Source organism: Elephas maximus, chromosome 21 (assembly GCF_024166365.1).
Source record: "Elephas maximus indicus isolate mEleMax1 chromosome 21, mEleMax1 primary haplotype, whole genome shotgun sequence".
Classification (NCBI taxonomy): Eukaryota; Metazoa; Chordata; class Mammalia; order Proboscidea; family Elephantidae; genus Elephas; species Elephas maximus.
This window is the reverse complement of record NC_064839.1, coordinates 6,301,519-6,308,980: the sequence shown is the minus strand read 5'-3', so window position 1 is coordinate 6,308,980 and position 7,462 is coordinate 6,301,519.

Below are 7,462 nucleotides of genomic sequence, written 5' to 3'. Positions count from 1 at the left end.
TCTGGCCAGAGTCACGGTAGCTGTCCCCAAAGAAGGGGCCTCAGAAGGGTCTTTCTTGTCTTCAGACCCCTGAGGTGCAGATGACAAGACAAGCCCTGGCACAGTTCTGACTTGCAGCAGGCGTTCTATATGGAGTTACTGAATAATGTTTCTTAAAAATACTCTTGTCCTGCCACACAGCAAAAAGGGGAAGATCGGGGTGGGGGAGGGTAGGAGTGGGGTAGCACAAACTCCAAGTCCCCAAAGCAAGGAAGTCTTTCAGAGTCTCCTCAACCCCAGTCACCAGCCAGTGGCAGTGTGCACGTCACTGCACAGCGCTGGGTCTGGGCAGTCCCTTCCAGGTGGGCACTGGGTCCCTGCCCTGTATGCTGTACAGGGTGATGTGAGGGCCACAGAGGCAGGCCTTGGGGAAAGGCTCAGGAAGCAATAACATGCTGGGGTGGCTGAGCTCAGAGAGGGTCCATGAACAAGTCAGAGAGATGGGGAGAGGACAGAGATGGGTGGAAAATGAGAGTCAGAAGGAGAAAAAGAGAAGCTGAAGGAAAGTCAGAGAGAGATAAGATGAGGGAGTAAAGGAGAGGGAGGGAAGATGAAGAGAGACAGAAGGAGACAGAGACAGAGTGAGCCAGGGAGAGAGACTGAGGCAAAGGCAAAAGGACAAAGAGAGAGATGAAAGGGGAAAGAGAGAGACACAGAGAGAGTCAGTGAATGAGAGACAGAGAAACTGAGATGAAGACTGTGAGAGAAACACAAAGGGAGACAGAGAGTGAGACAGGGAGAGACCTAGAAAAACAGAGAGACAGACAGAGGGAGAGAGAATTTAAAAAAATGGAGAGCAAGATGTGAAGAGGCAAAAGGAAACAGAGATGGAAAGAGACACAGACAGAGGAACAACCAAAAAAAAAAAAATGACTATACATGATATGGATGGATAGTTGGATGGATGGATGGATGGATGGATGGATGGATGGATGGATGGATGGATGGATGGATGGATGGATGGATGGATGGATGGATGGATGGATGGATGGATGGATGGATGGATGGATGGATGGATGGATGGATGGATGGATGGATGGATGGATGGATGGATGGATGGATGGATGGATGGATGGATGGATGGATGGATGGATGGATGGATGGATGGATGGATGGATGGATGGATGGATGGATGGATGGATGGATGGATGGATAGGTAAAAGGATGGATGGGTGGATGGATGGAGGGAAGGAGGGATGGATGGAGAAATAGATAGATAAAAGCAGAGAGAGAGATGAGAGTGACAACAAGTCCCAGAGATCCAGAGAGAGACTGAGAGAGAGAGAGGTAGAGAGAGAAGGATTCAGACATAGACAACACACAGCCACCTCCACCTTACTTCCAAGCACACTGGCAGAGGTAAAGATTGGGTGACAGCAACAAAAATACGCGCTCGGTATCTGTTCATCCATGTGTCCATCCATCCTGTCTAGGTGTCCTGGCAGAGCAGTCACAACAGGCCAGGGAGACCAAGCCCTGGACTTGAGCCCTATGTTCCTTTCAGTGATCAGGTTTGGAAGCAGAAGAAGTCGCATATGAGAGCGCAGGCTCTGGGGCCAGACTTCCTGGCTCTGAAACCAGCTGAGCACTCTTTCGTGCATCATTGAGCCTTGCTTTGCTCATCTGTGCAATGGGGATGAAAAAACCACCCACCTCATGGGGCACTGTGAGCTTCTGTGAGATAGCCAGCAAACCATGTGTCACCCACTGGGCACTCGTGAATGCTGCCTGCATCACCTTGATGGCCTTTGGCCTCAGCTCCCCTCACTTCCCCCCGTCGTCCATTTCTCCTTCCCTTCACTAGGTTCCTCTCCATCTCTGGGACTCCTCTGCCCTACCCAGGGCACATAGGAGACATTCAGACCAACAGTTGTTTCCCATTAGTAAGGGCACTTTCCCTCTGCCAGCAACTGGTCTCCACAGGGGGCCACGTCCAGGTCTCCACAGGGGTCTGTTTTCGCTCTAACATGTGTCTCTCCCTGGAGGACAAACATTGGCCTAGCCCATGACACAATCCACATACACCTCCAACCTCTCCAAAGGTCAGGAAAATAAATGCTCAAAAGTCATATTCCTCCCCTTAAAAAAATAGCAGTCTTACATTAAATGGTGGTGGGGGCAGAGATTATGGGATGTTGCATGTGAGTTTCACTAAGGCTGAACAGGGACTTGAGGGCTCCACTTACAAGAGAGCTTTTAACCACATGATAAAAACCTCCTAGATCCAAGGCTGAGGAAAGGCCAAGAGGTCAGGATGGCTCAAAAGTACAAGACTTGTAAAAACAAGGAAGGACCAGGAGAGGTACCCACAGGGAGATGGTGGCTCAAATGTCACCTCCTCAGAGAGGCCTTCCCTGACTACTCTCCCAGGGGAAACCCTGTCCACATCTTTCTGGAATGAACGTCACCATTTTTCATGCACGCATTAGTTGGTTGCTTCGTTTTCTTTCTCTCTCAGCTAGTACATGATGGAAATCACATCTGTGTGTTCAGTATCTTGTGTCCTGGGCCTGACACTGCATAGGTGCTCTTGCAATATTTTTGGAAAAGAAATATGAGTTAATTCCAGTTAACAGAGAAGTTGAGCTGTGTAGCAGATCAGGAGATGGGATTCTAGGAAAGGAAAAACATTTGGGAGTTAAGGGAGTTTGGGTCCAGGCAAGGAGCTTTGATCCCAGGCAGGTCAGTAGGGTGCCAGTCCTCTGCCACTGGCTGTGCAGCCTGGGATGGCCCTCTTACCTTCCTGTGCCTCTATTTGCCCATCTGTAGAATGGGGAGCGGGGAGGATGTAAGTCACTGGTGATGCTCTTCTTTTGGGCTTGGATGGGGTGTTGCAGGTGTTACATAATTAAAAGTTAATAATGGGTACAAAAATCAGTTGTGTTTATATACACCAGCACTGAACAATCTGAAAAGAAAATTTAAAAAACAATTCCGCTTATGATAACACCTAAAAGAATAAAATACCTAGGAATAAATTTAATGAAGGAGGTTAAAGATTTGTGTACTGAAAGCTGTAAAACACTGTTGAAGGAAATTAAAGAGCTAAATAAATGTAAAGACATGTCATGTTCATGAATTGGAAGACAACATTGTTAAGATGTCAATACTACCCAAAGCAATCGACAAATTCGACATAATCCAACCCAAAAGTTCAACAGCCTCTTGCAAAAATGGAAGGCCAGTCCTCAAATTCATATGAAACTGCAAGGAATCTCAAATAGTCAAAGCAATCTTGAAAAAGAACAAAGTAGGAGGATTCACATTTCCCAATTTCAAAATATGTTATAAAGTTATAGTGATCAAAACTGTGGTTTTGTTTATAAGGATAGATATATAGATCAACGGAATAGAAATGAGAATCCAGGAATAAACCCATACGTCCACGGCCAAGTGATTTTCAACAAGGGCGCCAAGTCCGTTCAACGGGGAAAGAATAGTCTACTCAACTAATGGTTCTGGGACAGCTGGGTCTCTACATGCAGAAGAATGAAGTTAAACCCATATCACATACCATATACAAAAATTAACTCAAAAGGGATCAGTGACCTAAATATAAGAACAAAAACCATTACACTCTTAGAAGAAAACGTAGAGGTAAAACTTCAAGACCTTGTTTTTGGATTCTTAGATGTGACAGCAAAAAGCATGAGCAACAAAAGACAAAACAGATAAGTTGGACTTCATCAAAATGAAAATTTTTTATTTATCAAAGGACGTTATCAAGAAAGATAAGAGACAACCTGCAGGACGGGAGAAAAACTGGTAACAGTTTAATATCCAGGTTGTATAAATAACTCCTATAAGTCAACAACAAAAAGACAACCTCATTTTAAAAATGGACAGAGGATTTGAAGAGCTATTTCTCCAAAGAAGATATACAAACGGCCAACAAGTACATGAAAGGATGCTCAACATCATTAGCCGTTAAAAAAAAAAAAAAACTCATTGCTCTGCAGTCAATTCCAACTCATAGCAACCCAACGAGACAGAGTAGAGCTGTCCCGTAGGAATTCCAAGGAGCAGCTGGTGGATTCTAACTGCTGCCATTTTGGTTAGCAGCCATAACTCTTAACCACTGAGCCACCAGGGCATTGACCATTAGGGAAATGCAAATCAAAATCACAATGAGATACCCCTTTACACTCACTAGGATGACTCTTATAAGGAAAACAAGGATACAGAGAAATTGGAACACTCGTGTATTGCTGGTAGGAATGTACAATGGTGAAGCCACTGTGTAAAATAGTTTGACAGTTCCTCAAAAAGTTTAACATAGAATTACCATATGACTAAGAAACTCACTCCTAGGCATATACCCAAAAGACTTGAGAGCAGGGACTCAGATACTTGTACATCAGTGTTCATTGTACCATTATTCACAATAGCCAAAAGGTGCAAACAAGCCAATTGTCCATAAACATACAAGTGGATAGACAAAATGTGGTATGACCATACAATGGAATAATCTTCAATTATAAAGAGAAATGAAGTTCTGATACATGCTGCAATGTGGATGAACCTTGAAAGCATTACACTAAGTAAGTCAGGCACAAAAGGACAATTATTATATGATCCCACTTGTATGAAATATTTGGAATAGGCAAATGCATAGAAACCAAAGTTTATTAGTGGTTGCCATGGATTGGGAAGGAAGGTGGCAGGATGAGGAATTATTGCTTAAGAGATACTGAGTTTGTGATGAAGTTGATGAAAAAAAATTGGAAATAGTGGTAACGGTTATGTGTGGTAAATGTAATTAATGTCACTGAATTGTACACTTAAAATGATAAAAATGGCAAAATTTTGTTATATATATTTAAAAAAATAAAAAATTATTTTACCACAGTAAAATTATTTTTTAAACTGAATATTAGAAACCAAAGACTCAAAGAAGAAACCAGCCTATAAAACAGTCTATATGAACCATAGTGTTATGGATTGAATTGTGTCCCCCAAACATATATGTTGCAAAGTCTAAACTCTATGCCTATGGTTATAATCCTATCGGAGAATGGGTTGTCTTTGCTATGTTAATGAAACAGGGTTAGTGTAGGGTGTATCTTGAGTCAATTTCTTTTGAGATACGTTGTTGTTGTTCCTGTTAGGTGCCACCCAGTCAGTATGTTTGAGCCCATTGTTGCAGCCACTGTGTCAATCCATCTCTTTAAGGGTCTTCGTCTTTTATGCTAACCCTCCACTTCACAAAGCATGTTGGTCTTCTCCAGGGACTGGTCCCTCTTGATAACATGTCCAAAGTATGTGAGACGAAGTCTTCTCGACTCACTTCTAAGAAGCATTCTGGCTGTACTTCTTCCAAGACAGATTTGTTCGTTCTTCTGGAAGTCCATGGTACATTCTTCAACAACACCATAATTCAAAGGCATCAATTCTTGTCTTCCTCATTCATTGTCCAGCTTTCAAAAGCATATGAGGATATTGAAAATACAATGACTTGGGTCAGGCATGCCTTAGTCCTCAAAGTGACATCTTTCTAACATTTTAAAGATGTCTTTTGCAGCAGATTTCCCTAAAGCAATACATTGTTTGGTTTCTTGACTGCTGCTTCCATGGGCATTGATTGTGGATCCAGGTAAAATGAAATCCTTGACAACTTCAATCTTTTCTCCGTTTATCATGATGTTGCTTATTGGTCCAGTTGTGAGGATTTTTGTTTTCTTTATGTTGAAGTGCAATCCATACTGAAGGCTGTGGTCTTTGATCTTCGTTAGCAAGAACTCCCAGTCCTCTTCACTTTCAGCAAGTAAGGTTGTGTCATCTGCATAACGCAGGTTGTTAATAGATCTTCCTCTAATCCTGATGCTCTGTTCTTCTTCACATAGTCCAGCTTCTTGGAGTATTTGCTCAGAATATAGATTGAATAAGTATGGCTTTTCCTGACTCTAAACCATGTAGTATTCTCTTGTTCTGTTCTCTTGGTCTATGTACAGGTTCCCAGGCACACAGTTAAGTGTTCTGAAATTCTCATTCTGCACAATATTATCCATTATTCGTTATGATCCACACAGTCGAATGCCTTTGCATAGTCAATAAAACAGGTAAACATCTTTCCGGTATTCTCTCTCTGCTTTCAGTCAAGATCCATCTGACATCAGCAATGATATCCCTTATTCCACGTCCTCTTCTGCCTCTGGCTTGAATTTCTGGCAGTTCCCTCTCGATGTACTGCTGCAATCCTTTTTTAGTTATCTTCTGCAAAACTTTACCTGCATGTGATATTAATGATATTGTTCAATGATTTCTGCATTCTGCCAGATCACTTTTCTTTGAAATGGGCACAGATATGGACCTCTTCCAGTCAGTTGACCAGGTAGCTGTCTTCCAAACTTCTCGGCGTAGACAGGTGAGCACTTGCAGTGCTGCATCCATTTGTTGAAAAATTTCAGTTGGTATTTCATCAATTCTTGGAGCCTTATTTTTCACCAGTGCCTTCAGTGCAGCTTGGACTGCTTCCTTTAGTACCATTACCTCTTAATCTTCTGTGCTGACTGTTGAAGGTCGACCAGTTCTTTTTGGTACAGTGACTCTGTGTATTCTTTCCATCTTCTTTTCATGCTTCCTGTATAGTTCAATATCTTGCCCATAAAATCCTTCAATATTGCAACTCGAGGCTTGACTTTTTTCTTCAGTTCTTTCAGCTTGAGAAATGCGTGTGTTCTTCCCTTTTGGTTTTCTAACTCCAGGACTTTGCATATTCCATTATAACACTTTACTTTGTCTTCTCGAGCTGCCCTTTGAAATCTTCTGTTCAGTAATTTTATGTCATTATTTCTTTCGTTTGCTTTAGTTATTCTACTTTCAAGAGCAAGTTTCAGGGTCTCTTCTGACATTCATTTTGGTCTTTTCTTTCTTTCCTGTTTTTTTTTTTTTTAATGATCTTTTGCTTTCTTCATGTTTGATGCCCTTGATGTCATCCCACAACTCATCTGGTCTTCAGTGATTAGCATTCAATGCATCAAATCAATTCTTGAGATGGCCTCTAAATTCAAGTGAGATACACTCAAGGTTGTACTTTGGCTGCTGTGGACTTGTTTTAATTTTCTTCAGCTTCAACTTGAACTTGAATATTTGCAATTGATGATCTGTTCTGTAGTCGGCCTCTAGTCTTGTTCTGACTGATGATATTGAGCTTCTCCATTGTCTCTTTCCCCAGATGTAGTCAATTTGATTCCCGTGTATTCCATCTGGTGAGGCCCACATGTATAGTCTTCGTTTATGTTGTTGAAAAAGGTGTTCGTAATGAATAGGTCACTGGTCTTGTAAAATTCTATCATTTGATCTCTGGAGTCATTTCTATCACCAAGGCCATATTTCCCAGCTACTGATTCTTCTTCTTTGTTTCCAACTTTTGCATTCCTATCTCCAGTAATTATCGATACATCTTGACTGCATGTTTGGTCAA